At 43.2% G+C, this 15,195-nt stretch overlaps 1 protein-coding gene across 1 annotated transcript in view; it reads left to right on the top strand.

The window, feature by feature from the left end:
- The window catches only part of LOC309568939 (receptor-type tyrosine-protein phosphatase H-like), a gene marked incomplete at its 5' end in the record, with an annotated part of 1,053,085 nt that overhangs the window by 988,854 nt on the left and 49,036 nt on the right, over positions 1-15,195 (top strand). The gene's annotated exons all lie outside the window — the stretch shown is intronic.

Below are 15,195 nucleotides of genomic sequence, written 5' to 3'. Positions count from 1 at the left end.
TTACCGTTCTGTGTACTGTGAACGCCTACCGTACCTCTAGCCATCAAAAACGAAGTTCTTTGCTGTCAGTTCAAACCATGTGAGCTAATTTTTGGAGCCTATACAGGCCGACACTTACCTCTGTATCCTGTGAACGCCTACTGTACCCCTAGCCATCAAAAACTAAGTTCTTTGCTGTCAGTTCAACCCATGTGAGCTAATTTTTGGAGCCTATACAGGCCGACACTTACCGTTCTGTGTACTGTGAACGCCTACCGTACTTCTAGCCATCAAAAACAAAGTTCTTTGCTGTCATTTCAAACCATTTGAGCTAATTTTTGGAACCTATACAGGCCGACACTTACTTCTGTATCTTGTGAACGCCTACCGTACCTCTAGCCATCAAAAACGAAGTTCTTTGCTGTCAGTTCAAACCATGTGAGCTAATTTATGGAGCCTATACAGGCCGATGCTTACTTCTGTATCCTGTGAACGCCTACCGTACCTCTAGCCATCAAAAACGAAGTTCTTTGCTGTCAGTTCAACTTATGTGAGCTAATTTTTGGGGCCAATACAGGCCGACACTTACCATTCTGTGTACTGTGAATGCCTACCATACCTCTAGTCATCAAAAACAAAGTTCTTTGCTGTCATTTCAAACCATGTGAGCTAAATTTTTGAGCCTATACAGGCCGAAACTTACATCTGTATCCCGTGAACGCCTACCATACCTCTAGCCATCAAAAACTAAGTTCTTTGCTGTCAGTTCAACCCATGTGAGCTAATTTTTAGAGCCTATACAGGCCGAAAATTACTGTTCTGTATACTGTGAACGCCTCCCGTACCTCTAGCCATCAAAAACAAAGTTCTTTGCTGTCAGTTCAAACCATTTGAGCTAATTTTTGGAGCCTATACAGGCCGACACTTACCGTTCTGTATACTGTTAACGCCTACCGTACCTCTAGCCATCATAAACAAAGTTTGGAGCCTATACAGGCCGACACTTACTTCTGTATCCTGTGAACGCCTACCGTACCTCTAGCCATCAAAAATTAAGTTCTTTGCTGTCAGTTCAAACCAGGTGAGCTAATTTTTGGAGCCTATACAGGCCAACACTTACTTCTGTATCCTGTGAACACCTACTGTACCTCTAGCCATCAAAAAATAAGTTCTTTGTTTCAGTTCAACCCATGTGAGCTAGTTTTTGGAGCCTATACAGGCCGACACTTACCGTACTGTGTACTGTGAACGCCTACCGTACCTCTAGCCATCAAAAACAAAGTTCGTTGCTGTCAGTTCAAACTATGTGAGCTAATTTTTGGGGCCTATACAGGCCGACACCTACTTCTGTATCCTGTGAACGCCTACCGTACCTCTAGCAAACAAAATCAACGTTCTTTGCTGTCAGTTCAGCCCATGTGAGCTACATTTTGGAGCCTATACAGGCCGACATTTACTTCTCTATCCTGTGAACGTCTACCGTACCTCTAGCCATCAAAAACAAAGTTCTTTGCTGTCACTTCAAACCATGTGAGCTAATTTTTGGAGCCTATACAGGCCGACACTTACTTCTGTATCCTGTGAATGCCAACCGTACCTCTAGCCATCAAAAACGTACTTCTGTGCTGTCAGTTCAACCCATGTGAGCTAATTTTTGGAGCCTATACAGGCCGACACTTACCGTTCTGTGTACGGTGAACGCCTACCGTACCTCTAATCATCAAAAAATAAGTTCTTTGCTGTCAGTTCAACCCATGTGAGCTAATTTTTGGAGCCTATACAGGCCGACACTTACCGTTCTGTGTACTGTGCGCCTACCGTACCTCTAGCCATCAAAAACGAAGTTCTTTGCTGTCAGTTCAAACCATGTGAGCTAATTTTTTGAGCCTATAAAGGCCGCAACTTACTTCTGTATCCTGTGAACGCCTACCATACCTCTAGCCATCAAAACAAAGTTCTTTGCTGTCAGTTCAACCCATGTGAGCTAATTTTTGGAGCCTATACAGGCCGAAACTTACTGTTCTCTGTACTGTGAACGCCTACCGTACCTCTAGCCATCAAAAACAAAGTTCTTTGCTGTCAGTTCAAACCATTTGAGCTAATTTTTGGAACCTATACAGGCCGACACTTACTTCTGTATCTTGTGAACGCCTACCGTACCTCTAGCCATCAAAAACAAAGTTCTTTGCTGTCAGTTCAAACCATGTGAGCTAATTTTTTGAGCCTATACAGGCCGCAACTTACTTCTGTATCCTCTGAACGCCTACCATACCTCTAGCCATCAAAACAAAGTTCTTTGCTGTCAGTTTAACCCAAGTAAGCTAATTTTTGGAGCCTATACAGGCCGACACTTACCGTTCTGTGTGCTGTACCCCTAGCCATCAAAAACGTACTTCTGTGCTGTCAGTTCAACCCATGTGAGCTAATTTTTGGAGCCTATACAGGCCGACACTTACCATTCTGTGTACTGTGAACGCCTACCGTACCTCTAGCCATCAAAAAATAAGTTCTTTGCTGTCAGTTCAACCCATGTGAGCTAATTTTTGGAGCCTATACAGGCCGACACTTACAGTTCTGTGTACTGTGTGCCTACCGTACCTCTAGCCATCAAAAACGAAGTTCTTTGATGTCAGTTCAAACCATGTGAGCTAATTTTTTGAGCCTATACAGGCCGCAACTTACTTCTGTATCCTGTGAACGCCTACCATACCTCTAGCCATCAAAACAAAGTTCTTTGCTGTCAGTTTAACCCAAGTAAGCTAATTTTTGGAGCCTATACAGGCCGACACTTACCGTTCTGTGTGATGTACCCCTAGCCATCAAAAACGTACTTCTGTGCTGTCAGTTTAACCCATGTGAGCTAATTTTTGGAGCCTATACAGGCCGACACTTACCGTTCTGTGTACTATGAACGCCTACCGTACCTCTAGCCATCAAAAACGAAGTTCTTTGCTGTCAGTTCAACCCATGTGAGCTAATTTTTGGAGCCTATACAGGCCGAAACTTACTGTTCTGTGTACTGTGAACGCCTACCGTACTTCTAGCCATCAAAAACAAAGTTCTTTGCTGTCAGTTCAAACCATTTGAGCTAATTTTTGGAACCTATACAGGCCGACACTTACTTCTGTATCTTGTGAACGCCTACCGTACCTCTAGCCATCAAAAACTAAGTTCTTTGCTGTCAGTTCAAACCATGTGAGCTAATTTATGGAGCCTATACAGGCCGATGCTTACTTGTGTATCCTGTGAACGCCTACCGTACCTCTAGCCATCAAAAACGAAGTTCTTTGCTGTCAGTTCAACCTATGTGAGCTAATTTTTGGAGCCAATACAGGCCGACACTTACCATTCTGTGTACTGTGAATGCCTACCATACCTCTAGTCATCAAAAACAAAGTTCTTTGCTGTCATTTCAAACCATGTGAGCTAATTTTTTGAGCCTATACAGGCCGAAACTTACATCTGTATCCTGTGAACGCCTACCATACCTCTAGCCATCAAAAACTAAGTTCTTTGCTGTCAGTTCAACCCATGTGAGCTAATTTTTAGAGCCTATACAGGCCGAAAATTACTGTTCTGTATACTGTGAACGCCTCCCGTACCTCTAGCCATCAAAAACAAAGTTCTTTGCTGTCAGTTCAAACCATTTGAGCTAATTTTTGGAGCCTATAAAGGCCGACACTTACCGTTCTGTATACTGTTAACGCCTACCGTACCTCTAGCCATCATAAACAAAGTTTGGAGCCTATACAGGCCGACACTTACTTCTGTATCCTGTGAACGCCTACCGTACCTCTAGCCATCAAAAATTAAGTTCTTTGCTGTCAGTTCAAACCACGTGAGCTAATTTTTGGAGCCTATACAGGCCAACACTTACTTCTGTATCCTGTGAATGCCTACTGTACCTCTAGCCATCAAAAAATAAGTTCTTTGCTTTCAGTTCAACCCATGTGAGCTAGTTTTTGGAGCCTATACAGGCCGACACTTACCGTTCTGTGTACTGTTAACGCCTACCGTACCTCTAGCCATCAAAAACAAAGTTCGTTGCTGTCAGTTCAAACTATGTGAGCTAATTTTTGGGGCCTATACAGGCCGACACCTACTTCTGTATCCTGTGAACGCCTACCGTACCTCTAGCAAACAAAATCAAAGTTCTTTGCTGTCAGTTCAGCCCATGTGAGCTACATTTTGGAGCCTATACAGGCCGACACTTACTTCTCTATCCTGTGAACGTCTACCGTACCTCTAGCCATCAAAAACAAAGTTCTTTGCTGTCAGTTCATCCCATGTGAGCTAATTTTTGGAGCCTATGCAGGCCGACACTTACCGTTCTGTTTACTGTGAACGCCTACCGTACCTCTAGCCATCAAAAACAAAGTTCTTTGCTGTCACTTCAAACCATGTGAGCTAATTTTTGGAGCCTATACAGGCCGACACTTACTTCTGTATCCTGTGAACGCCAACCGTACCTCTAGCCATCAAAAACATACTTCTGTGCTGTCAGTTCAACCCATCTGAGCTAATTTTTTGAGCCTATACAGGCCGCAACTTACTTCTGTATCCTGTGAACGCCTACCGTACCTCTAGCCATCAAAAACAAAGTTCTTTGCTCTCAGTTCAAACCATGTGAGCTAATTTTTGGAGCCTATACAGGCCGACACTCACTTCTGTATCCTGTGAACGCCAACCGTACCCCTAGCCATCAAAAACGTACTTCTGTGCTGTCAGTTCACCCCATGTGAGCTAATTTTTGGAGCCTATACAGGCCGACACTTACCGTTCTGTGTACTATGAACGCCTACCGTACCTCTAGCCATCAAAAACAAAGTTCTTTGCTGTCAGTTCAACCCATGTGAGCTAATTTTTGGAGCCTATATAGGCCGAAACTTACTGTTCTCTGTACTGTGAACGCCTACCGTACCTCTAGCCATCAAAAACAAAGTTCTTTGCTGTCAGTTCAAACCGTTTGAGCTAATTTTTGGAACCTATACAGGCCGACACTTACTTCTGTATCTTGTGAACGCCTACCGTACCTCTAGCCATCAAAAACGAAGTTCTTTGCTGTCAGTTCAAACCATTTGAGCTAATTTTTTGAGCCTATACAGGCAGCAACTTACTTCTGTATCCTGTGAACGCCTACCATACCTCTAGCCATCAAAACAAAGTTCTTTGCTGTCAGTTTAACCCAAGTAAGCTAATTTTTGGAGCCTATACAGGCCGACACTTACCGTTCTGTGTGCTGTACCCCTAGCCATCAAAAACGTACTTCTGTGCTGTCAGTTCAACCCATGTGAGCTAATTTTTGGAACCTATACAGGCCGACACTTACTTCTGTATCTTGTGAACGCCTACCGTACTTCTAGCCATCAAAAACAAAGTTCTTTGCTGTCAGTTCAAACTATTTGAGCTAATTTTTGGAACCTATACAGGCCGACACTTACTTCTGTATCTTGTGAACGCCTACCGTACCTCTAGCCATCAAAAACGAAGTTCTTTGCTGTCAGTTCAACCCATGTGAGCTCATTTTTGGAGCCTATACAGGCCGACACTTACTTCTGTATCCTGTGAACGCCTACCGTACCTCTAGCCATCAAAAACAAAGTTCTTTGCTGTCAGTTCAACCCATGTGAGCTAATTTTTGGAGCCTATTCAGGCCGACACTTACCGTTCTGTGTACTGTGAATGCCTACCGTACCTCTAGCCATCAAAAACGAAGTTCTTTGCTGTCAGTTCAAACCATGTGAGCTAATTTTTTGAGCCTATACAGGCTGACAGTTACCGTTCTGTGTACTGTGAACGCCTACCGTACCTCTAGCCATCAAAAACGAAGTTCTTTGCTGTCAGTTCAAACCATGTGAGCTAATTTTTGGAGCCTATACAGGCCGACACTTACCTCTGTATCCTGTGAACGCCTACTGTACCCCTAGCCATCAAAAACTAAGTTCTTTGCTGTCAGTTCAACCCATGTGAGCTAATTTTTGGAGCCTATACAGGCCGACACTTACCGTTCTGTGTACTGTGAACGTCTACCGTACCTCTAGCCATCAAAAACAAAGTTCTTTGCTGTAAGTTCAACCCATGTGAGCTAATTTTTGGAGCCTATACAGGCCGACACTTACCGTTCTGTGTACTATGAACGCCTACCGTACCTCTAGCCATCAAAAACAAAGTTCTTTTCTGTCAGTTCAAACCATGTGAGCTAATTTTTGGAGCCTATACAGGCCGACACTTACTCCTGTATCCTGTGAATGCCTACCGTACCTCTAGCCATCAAAAAATAAGTTCTTTGCTGTCAGTTCAACCCATGTGAGCTAATTTTTGGAGCCTATACAGGCCGACAGTTACTGTTCTGTGTACTGTGAACGCCTACCGTACCCGTTAGCCATCAAAAACAAAGTTCTTTGTTGTCAGTTCAACCCATGTGAGCTGATTTTTGGGGCCTTTTATGGCCGAAACTTACTTCTGTATCATGTTAATGCCTTATATACCTTCAGCCACAGAAAACTACGTTCATTGCTGTCAGGTAAACGCAGGTGGGCAAATTTGGGGGCATTTAATGGCCGACACTTACATCTTTATCCTGTGAATGCCTAATTTTTCAGACTGGAAATGAAAAACAATGGGTCTGTAAAGGTTCTGCCAAATTGTGGAATGGATGCGGACACATTTTACAGATGTGTGCATGGATCCTATATGTATTCGACAATGTATTTACCGGCTGCTGTCAGTTCTGGCTGATTTATGAAAAAAATATATATATAAAAAAAAAAAAAATGTAGTGCAACTTTTTCAATTGCAGTACTTCTGTTATGACATTGTCCATGTGCTGGACTATTTGTGCACAGCTAGTACGTCTTTTGTGGCTGCAAATATGACCTAAAGGTTTTTAAAGTTCGCCTCCCATTAAAGTCAATGGGGCCCGCCGCGAACTAGCTGTTCGCAGACTTTTAAGAAAATTTGCGGCTGGCATTCGCGAACCGCCCCGGCCGATGTTCGCCCATCACTATTCAGGAGTCACAGACTTTATGGCAATGGTCTACAACAGGCTATATGGCAAAGCTCATACAATGTTCCATCATTCTGATACAATGTAACTATAGTTTCATAGATGTATTCAGTGATATTGTCGATAAATATTACAGTCCCATTTGAAGCAATCCAATCCACATTCTCTTTGTCCAATAAGTAGCTGTCCATCATTTTCTCTGTCACTTTGTGCCCCTAATAAACACAGGGTGACTTACACTTAAGAGGGACCTGGGAGCTGAGACAGGGATTTCTCAACCTCTCTAAGGTAAGCTGTGTTCCACGGCCCCCCTCCAACAAAAGTGACTCCTGTCACACTCCAAATTAACTATTCTCAAGCGAGGACAACATCTTCAATAGAACTGTGTATCAGACTGTCAGTAGAACTATGCAGCAGGCTGTACAGAATTAAGCAAGTCCCTTTGTAGTAGAAGGAATTTTAGTGTACCTTGCTTCTTCAAGACACTAGCCAGTGCCCCCTTTAGCTTACACCCAGTATGCTGACTTCTAGCACCAAGAGGGGGGTTTAGCAACACAGTCTCTAGGATCCCTTTAGGGGTCTATATTCACAAGGTCCCAGGCACAGGTCACCTTCCTCCGTGATACCACACAGGATCCGTAGACAACCTCCCTCAGTCAGCTTGCAAGAAAACCATGGGTTTCAGCTTCAGTGTTTCAGGCCCTCAGGTCGCCCACCTGAGGTCGTATGGCATCCTGTGCTGGGGAGAGGCAGCAGCAGCCCCCTCCTGGACCTCTCTCTGTAGAGGAAGACCCAGAGTCCATGTGCTCATCAAATATAAATACAGTCACCCAGCATGCATTGGGGCACCTCCCCTTCTAATTGGCCAGGGCTGTATAGATGTTCATGCTCTCATCTGCATGGTTTCCACCCACCATCTAGCACCTCCCGTAGCTGCTAGACCAGTGTGAACTTCAAGACAGCATGAGCAGCAGCAGAGCACACTGAGCAGACCCTGCTAAACAATCACAGGCTCTGTTTAGCAGACCACATGTGCATTTGCCTAGCTGTCTCCCTGTCAGGTAGAGAAACCAAAAATTATATACACTCACTCTAGCACCTACCTAGGAGGGCGCTACACTTAAAAATTAAATATAATGTATAATATGGACATTATTAGCAACAATTGCAAGCTTTGTCCCCACAGGGAGATTCCCACACTTCCTGCCCTGGTGACACCCAGACAGGAAGTAAGGGGAAATCTCCTTAGTGGGGAAACAGCAATAGATTATATCTATAGACCTGCACTTCTCCATGGAATAGAAGGAGATCTCAGTACATACAGCCTCAGTCTGTACCCCCTGCCCCCTCATGAGGTACCTCCACCCCCCTTTACCTGAGGATCAGGGCCGGATGTTGCCCGTCCAGTGTGGGGGTGCAGTAATAAAGGTCAGAGGGGCAGAGCATGGGAAGTCAGCAGAGCAGTGTACAGGGGTAAACAGTGCAGAGGATAGGGCAAGCAGTTTATGAGGCAGTGTACAGAGGCTATTAGTTTGTAGGGCAGTGTATATGGGTCAGCAGGGTGGAGTTCAAGGTAGTGATCGACCGATATAGTTTTTTCGTTGCCAATACCGATATTTTGGCCATTGCATACCAGTATCGGCCGATATGGGCCGATATTTTGAACATTTAAAGTTTTGCAAAATAAACACAATTTTCTACACAAATCTGTTACTGAACATGTTAATGTTTGTTTATTAACATTTTTAACACTGCAGTCAGTGCAAATTAAACTGCTAGAAAAAAAGCTAGACAACAACAAACAGCTAGACAGTGGATTGGAGGAGTCAGTGGACTACCGCTGCAGTAGTGCACTCACTGCAATGATTTTAAATCACTAACTGCAGTCAGTGCAAAACTGCTAGAAAAAAGCTAGACAGTGGGGAGTCAGTGGACTACTGCTGCAGTAGTATGCTCACTCACTGCAATAATTTTAAATCACTACTGCAGTCACTGCAGTAGTGCAGTAACTGCACTACTGCAGTGACTTTAGTAGTGATTTAAAATTATTGCAGCAGTGAGTGAGCATACTACTGCAGCAGTAGTCCACTGACTCCAATGTGGACTACTACTAGCAGCGCAGCACAGTCAGTGCAAAACTGCTAGAAAAAAAGCTAGACAAAAGCTAGACAGTGGAGTGGATTGGAGTGGAGTGGAGTGGACACTAGTACTATACTACTACACTTTCAATATTCCCAGTTAAGTAGAACAATATTATAGTGCAGAAAGCATAACATTTCAGCATTTTCACCAGTTAAACAGCTTCTTTTTTTCTTTCATAAATTGCTGTCACTTCACTAAAAACATGCTCACTTGGTACCGAGGAAGGAGGAGCAGAAAGGTATCTTCTAGCATGAGAAGGAAGTCTTTTGTAGCATGTGTACAGGACGCCAAGGTTGGATTGGGTTGCTATATAGCACCGGTTTTTGAGTTATGGTCCCTTTAAGGTAGGGGGGAGGTACTCAGGGGGTCACCCAGGACGGGTGAGGAATTCCCGGGAATAGCCTGAAACAGGAGAGGACTGACTTGCAGTTCTCTCTGGTTTAATAGGGAAATATTTGGGACCTGGGATTTCGGAGACCCTGAATCGATATTCGGGTGGGAAGGGGTCTCCACCTCTGACTATGAGGATTCCAGCACACACAGGGTTAAGAACATCCAGGAAGCAGCTCTTAAAAGACAGGAAGTAGTGATAGGTGTGGTGGTGAGGAGGAGTTGGTGTATGCACCTGTTTTGGAGAGCTGTGAGTTTGCCTGGAGGCTGCAAGAAACAGGACCTAACAAGGACTGTTAAACCTTTTGGCGAAGACCCAACTACCCAAGTAGTACATACCCGAACATATCCAAACTGTATGTGTTTTTGCTTTTCCTTTGTGCTGAAGATAAGCAGACTTTATTTTGTATTTTTGTGCTTGTGTGCTGCTGGAAGCCTTATTTTTTGTGTTACCTGCTGAATAAAAACCTTTTTGTTTAAAGTTTAACAGTTTTGCACTCAGTCCTGTGGAGCAACAATCCCCCCAAACATTACACATGCCTCATTTTCTTTCCACCACTGAAGAGGATCACCACTTCTTCAATTACTGGTTCCTTCAAATAGAGATGAAGTTCATCATCCAGGCTCATTATTGCAGATTCAGAAGAATCCTCAGCATGAGGCCCCAATAAAACACTGAACGTGGCATCTATTTGACCACGATGAAATTTCTCTTCTGTCCGTTGTCTTTTTTAATCAGCATGCTAATTATGTCAAGCAAAGCTGTCTGGTTTGACAGACCATCATTTGCAACAAGTTGGAGGGTCTGACACTTAAGCAAGTCTCATTCCTTTCACCATGTTCGCTCTGCATGCTCGAAGCACAAGCATCACTCGGTCTTTGGTGATTCCCCATTCTTCTAGCATGCCTAGAAACCTTTCTCCAATGTACTCCCCAGTGTTGGATCCTTGCATCACTTTTGTATTCAACACCAAATGCCTTCTTGTCCATCCGCTGGCAATGAAGTGGCATGTAAGACTCCTTAGTGATTCTGTTTGTCCTGACCAGCAGTCAGTTGGGAATGAGAGTGAGTTGCCAGCATTCTCTGGTTTCAGCATAGCCTTTACTTTCTCAACGACCCTTTAGTGAATCTTTCCCAATTTTCAGTTCGATAAAACTTTTCACTCTTCGGTGCATACCTTGGCTCAAGTATGGACATCAACCGCTTAAATCCAGAGTCAGACACCATTGTAAATGAATTGTTATCAGTAACCATCATCTCTGTGATTACTCTGTCTAGCAGTTGGGATCTTCCATCTGATTTTAGCCACCTGTTTTTTTTCTGAAACATATCTGTTATTGTTGCCTGGGATAGTGATGTTTCACCTTGTGATTCATTTCATTTTTTTCTGTGCTGCATGATACAATTCAACATGATGAACTCTTAGATGGGCCCGAAGATTTGACGTATTTTTGGTTTTTGCAGTTATTGATCCCATGCTTACATTGTTTGTGCATGTGTTGCACACTGCTGCTGCTTTTCCTGGAGATGGAGATGAAAAATAGTCCTAGACCACAGTTTTAATTTATCTATCTGCATCCATCTCCATTGAAATTTGAAAGACACTACTGAAATTGAATATAGGCTTAGAAAAAACTGGCTGGCTGGCACCCTGTGGTGATGAGTGGCTGGCACCCTTTGGTGATGAGTGGCTGGCACCCTTTGGTGGGTGGCTGGCTGGCTGGCACCCTTCGGTGGCTGGCTGGCATCCTGTGGTGGGTGGCTGGCTGGCACCCTGTGGTGGGTGGCTGGATGGTACAGGCCCAGGGCCTAAGAAGGCAGAAGCTGTCCCAGTGCGCGGAGGCGCTTGGCGCAACATACGCGATGACGTCACGACAATATCGGCAATATCGGTAACTGCCGGGGCCGATTCCGATATATCGGGGAAGTGCATAATGGCCCTCGATATATCAGCTTTGCCGATTAATCAGTCGATCCCTAGTTCAAGGGTCAACAGTAAGTGAGGCAGAGTTCAAGAATATGAACTCTACAAAGTGCAGGGGTCAGGAGAGTGCAAAGCACAAAATGCACATTCATTTGAAATATTCAGCACTTGCAGACAAATCATTTTGCTCTATTTAACCACTTGACTTCCGGATGATTTACCCCCCTACTTGACCAGGTCATTTTTTTTTGCGATACAGCACTGCGTTACAATTGCATGGTCATGCAACGTTGTACATAACTGACATTTATGTATTTTTTTTCCCACAAATAGAGCAGAAAGTTCTTTGGTGGTATTTGATCAGCACTGGTTTTTTTGTTCTTTGTGCTATAAACAAGAAAAAGACCATTTTGAAAAAAAAAGCAATATTTGTTACTTTCTGCTATGAAACATATCCAATAAAAACTGAAAAATGAATCAAATGTCTTCATTAATTTTTGCTAATATGTACTCTGCTACATATTTTTGGTAAAAAAAAAAAAAAAAAACCCAATAAGCGTATATTGATTGGTTTGCACAAACGTTATAGCATCTACTAATTATGGTATACAGTATATAGTGGAATTTTCATTATTTTTTTTGTTTATATATACACTAGTAATGGCAGAGTTCAGGGACTTATAGCAGGACTGCGATATTACAATCTGACACTGACATTTTTGACACTTTGTTGGAACCAGTGACACTAATGCACTGATCAGTGCTAAAAATATGCACTGTCACTGTACTAATGAGACAATGAGACTGGCTAGGAAGGGGTTGAACATCTAGGGTGATCAAAGTGTTAAATATGTACCTAACCAGTGTTTTTTGTGTTTGTGTGCTGCTATCACTAAGGGATGTGCTGGTTTTTATTCCCTGTTTTGCAGGCAAAGAAAATCTATCAAAAAGTGCAAAATCTATCATCGGAATAATATAGGGAAATATAGTGACACAGTAACCACAAAGTGTCCGACCGCTAACACTACTTGTGTTCCCACTCTACAATAACAAATCAATAAATAACCAAAAAGTGTAGCGCCAGAATCAATATGTGCAATAAATCAAGAAATCAGAGGAAATAATTTCAAACAAACTACTCAAATAATAAATTCAATAATATCACCAAAGCACAGGCTTATTAATACAGAAAAAATATTATAATGTGTACCAAATCATATCAATACTGAATTTTATATGTGCATATAAAATCTAAGTGCTCTAGGTATCCAAATAATGTGAATTTTGGAGGCAAAACAAAGTCCTATTAATCCCAGAACAGTCCAACGTTGCAACTCCGTGAATGTGCTCCAGTGAACCACCACCAAAAGATGTCAAGCCTCTCACCTTAATTTTTGACCCAAGAGTCGTCCCGGGTCAAATACAGCTATGCCTTACTGGGGTCAGTAGATGGTAGGAGGGATTGTATAAGGGCTCCAACGGGTTTCCCTGGACCAGGTAACACTTATCCACATGGAAGGATCCCAGGCATGGAAGGAAAAAAAAAGAGATCTAAGAGTCTCCGCTAGATGCTAACAAACCATTTATTTAAAATCAGTGCACTTACAAACATAGCACTCGATAGTGCATGTAAAATCCCAGTTCCATACTAGGCTCGAGAGGATGTGACGTCCAGAAGGCAGGCCCCGCCCCCTATGCGCATTACGTTGTTGCGCTAGGCGGTGACTTCTTCAGTAGAGGTGGGTACTGTATCCTCGGAACGCATTATAAAGCCGAGCTGGCCCGCGGCACTCTGCTTCTATTGGTTGATCAGTCTCATGTACCCCGCCCAACCCGGAAGGGGACACCGGAACCCAGGCTCACTGCGTGTGTGAAGCTCCATGGCAATCTAATACAACAACCGCAGCGCCAGTATAGATATCTTTCCGGATAGCACAAAGACTTTCCATCAGCTCAGATAACATCATACTGGAGCCTGTCTGCCTGGCATCACATATCTCTCATAATGGCCATACAGCAGCAAATATCCCACACATTGCTCCGGTATGCCTTCTGGACGTCACATCCTCTCAAGCCCAGTATGGAACTGGGATTTAACATGCACTATCGAGTGCTATGTTTGTAAGTGCACTGATTTTAAATAAATGGTTTGTTAGCATCTAGCAGAGACTCTTAGATCTCTTTTTGTTCCTTCCATGCCTGGGATCCTTCCATGTGGATAAGTGTTCCCTGGTCCAGGGAAACCAGTTGGAGCCCTTATACAATCCCTCCTACCATCTACTGACCCCAGTGGGTATAGCTGTATTTCACCCCGGGGGGACTCTTGGGTCAAATATTAAGGTGAGAGGCTTGACATCTTTTGGTGGTGGTTCACTGGAAGTGCAACGTTGGACTGTTCTGAGATTAATAGGACTTTGTTTTGCTTCCACCATTCACATTATTTGGATACCTAGAGCACCTTTGATTTTATATGCACATATATAATTCAGTATGGATATGATTTGGGCACATTATAATATTTTTTCTGTATTAATAAGCCTGCCCTTTGGTGATATTATTGAATTTATTATTTGAGTAGTTTGTTTGAAATTATTTCCTCTGATTTCTTGATTTATTGCACATATTGATTCTGGCGCTACACTTTTTGGTTATTTAAAGAAAATCTATCACATGCCCGCTATCAGAATAGAGCTCTGCATTGTTTATGCATATACATGGACTATATATACATATGCAGAGCTCCATCCAGCCTCTCTCCTTGATGATTGGCGGGTGCTGGCAGACATCCATTGACCGGCACCAGCTGATCAGCAACTGCTGTGACTAATCATTTGATTCTGCACAGAATGGCCGTCCTTTAGCAGTAAATCTGCTAAAGGGCGATCGGCAGCCTCATTCACACAGGGGGGTGGTAAAAACAGCTGGTGGAACTGCAGTTTCACCACCGCCTGGCCTCCCACCTGACTTCTAAAATACATCTGGAGGAGGCTGTTCACATGCTACAGAAACATGTTGAGTTGATAGGCATCATCACCTGTCAAAAGCTGCAGTTCAAGTCAATAGGGACGTTCCACAACCGTTAGTAACAACTCTTGGATTGCAGTTGTGACACATTATCCCCATTGTACACACACCCCCAAAGGAGCCACTTGAGTATATTTCTTTCTATACTCTGCCTCTCGACCCCAAAGAAACTGTCTTGGCCCCTTTGGCAAAACCTAGCAACTATCCTTAGTATTAACACAGCAGTAAATGGGCACAAACTGTAGTAAACCAGAAAGTATATTTACTGAAAGTTTTTTTTGCCTTCAAAAAGTAGTAATTAGAAATAGGAAACACTGTTATACTGTAGAACAGTATATAACAAAGTCACATACAAATGATAAATAGCACAATTCACCCAACTTAAATGACTTAAATGTGACCTATGTGCTCAGCCATAAAGGCGGAACAGATATTGTGACGGAATCCGATGACCCACACTGTACTCGTGTTCTTCCGTCAGTATACGGCTTCCTCGCAGTCATGAACATAGATATCAAATCCCAGCCGCCATCATACTAGCCTGACACTTAGTTTGTATGCTGGAAACAACTAACTCCTTTATTGAAAAAGAAACAGACTTTTATACACTTGAGAAGTATGTCAGTCACTACATGAATAGATAATGAGGTACAGCTGATTCATGGCTAATCCCAATTAACATGCTAATTAACAGGGCGTAACCGGAAGTCAGCCGTGCTGGACGCTTAC

The sequence above is a fragment of the Pelophylax lessonae genome, assembly GCF_965119305.1.
Source record: "Pelophylax lessonae genome assembly, chromosome: 12".
NCBI lineage: Eukaryota > Metazoa > Chordata > Amphibia > Anura > Ranidae > Pelophylax > Pelophylax lessonae.
Note: the sequence above shows the minus strand (reverse complement) of the source record. Positions and strands in the feature narration are given on the sequence as shown.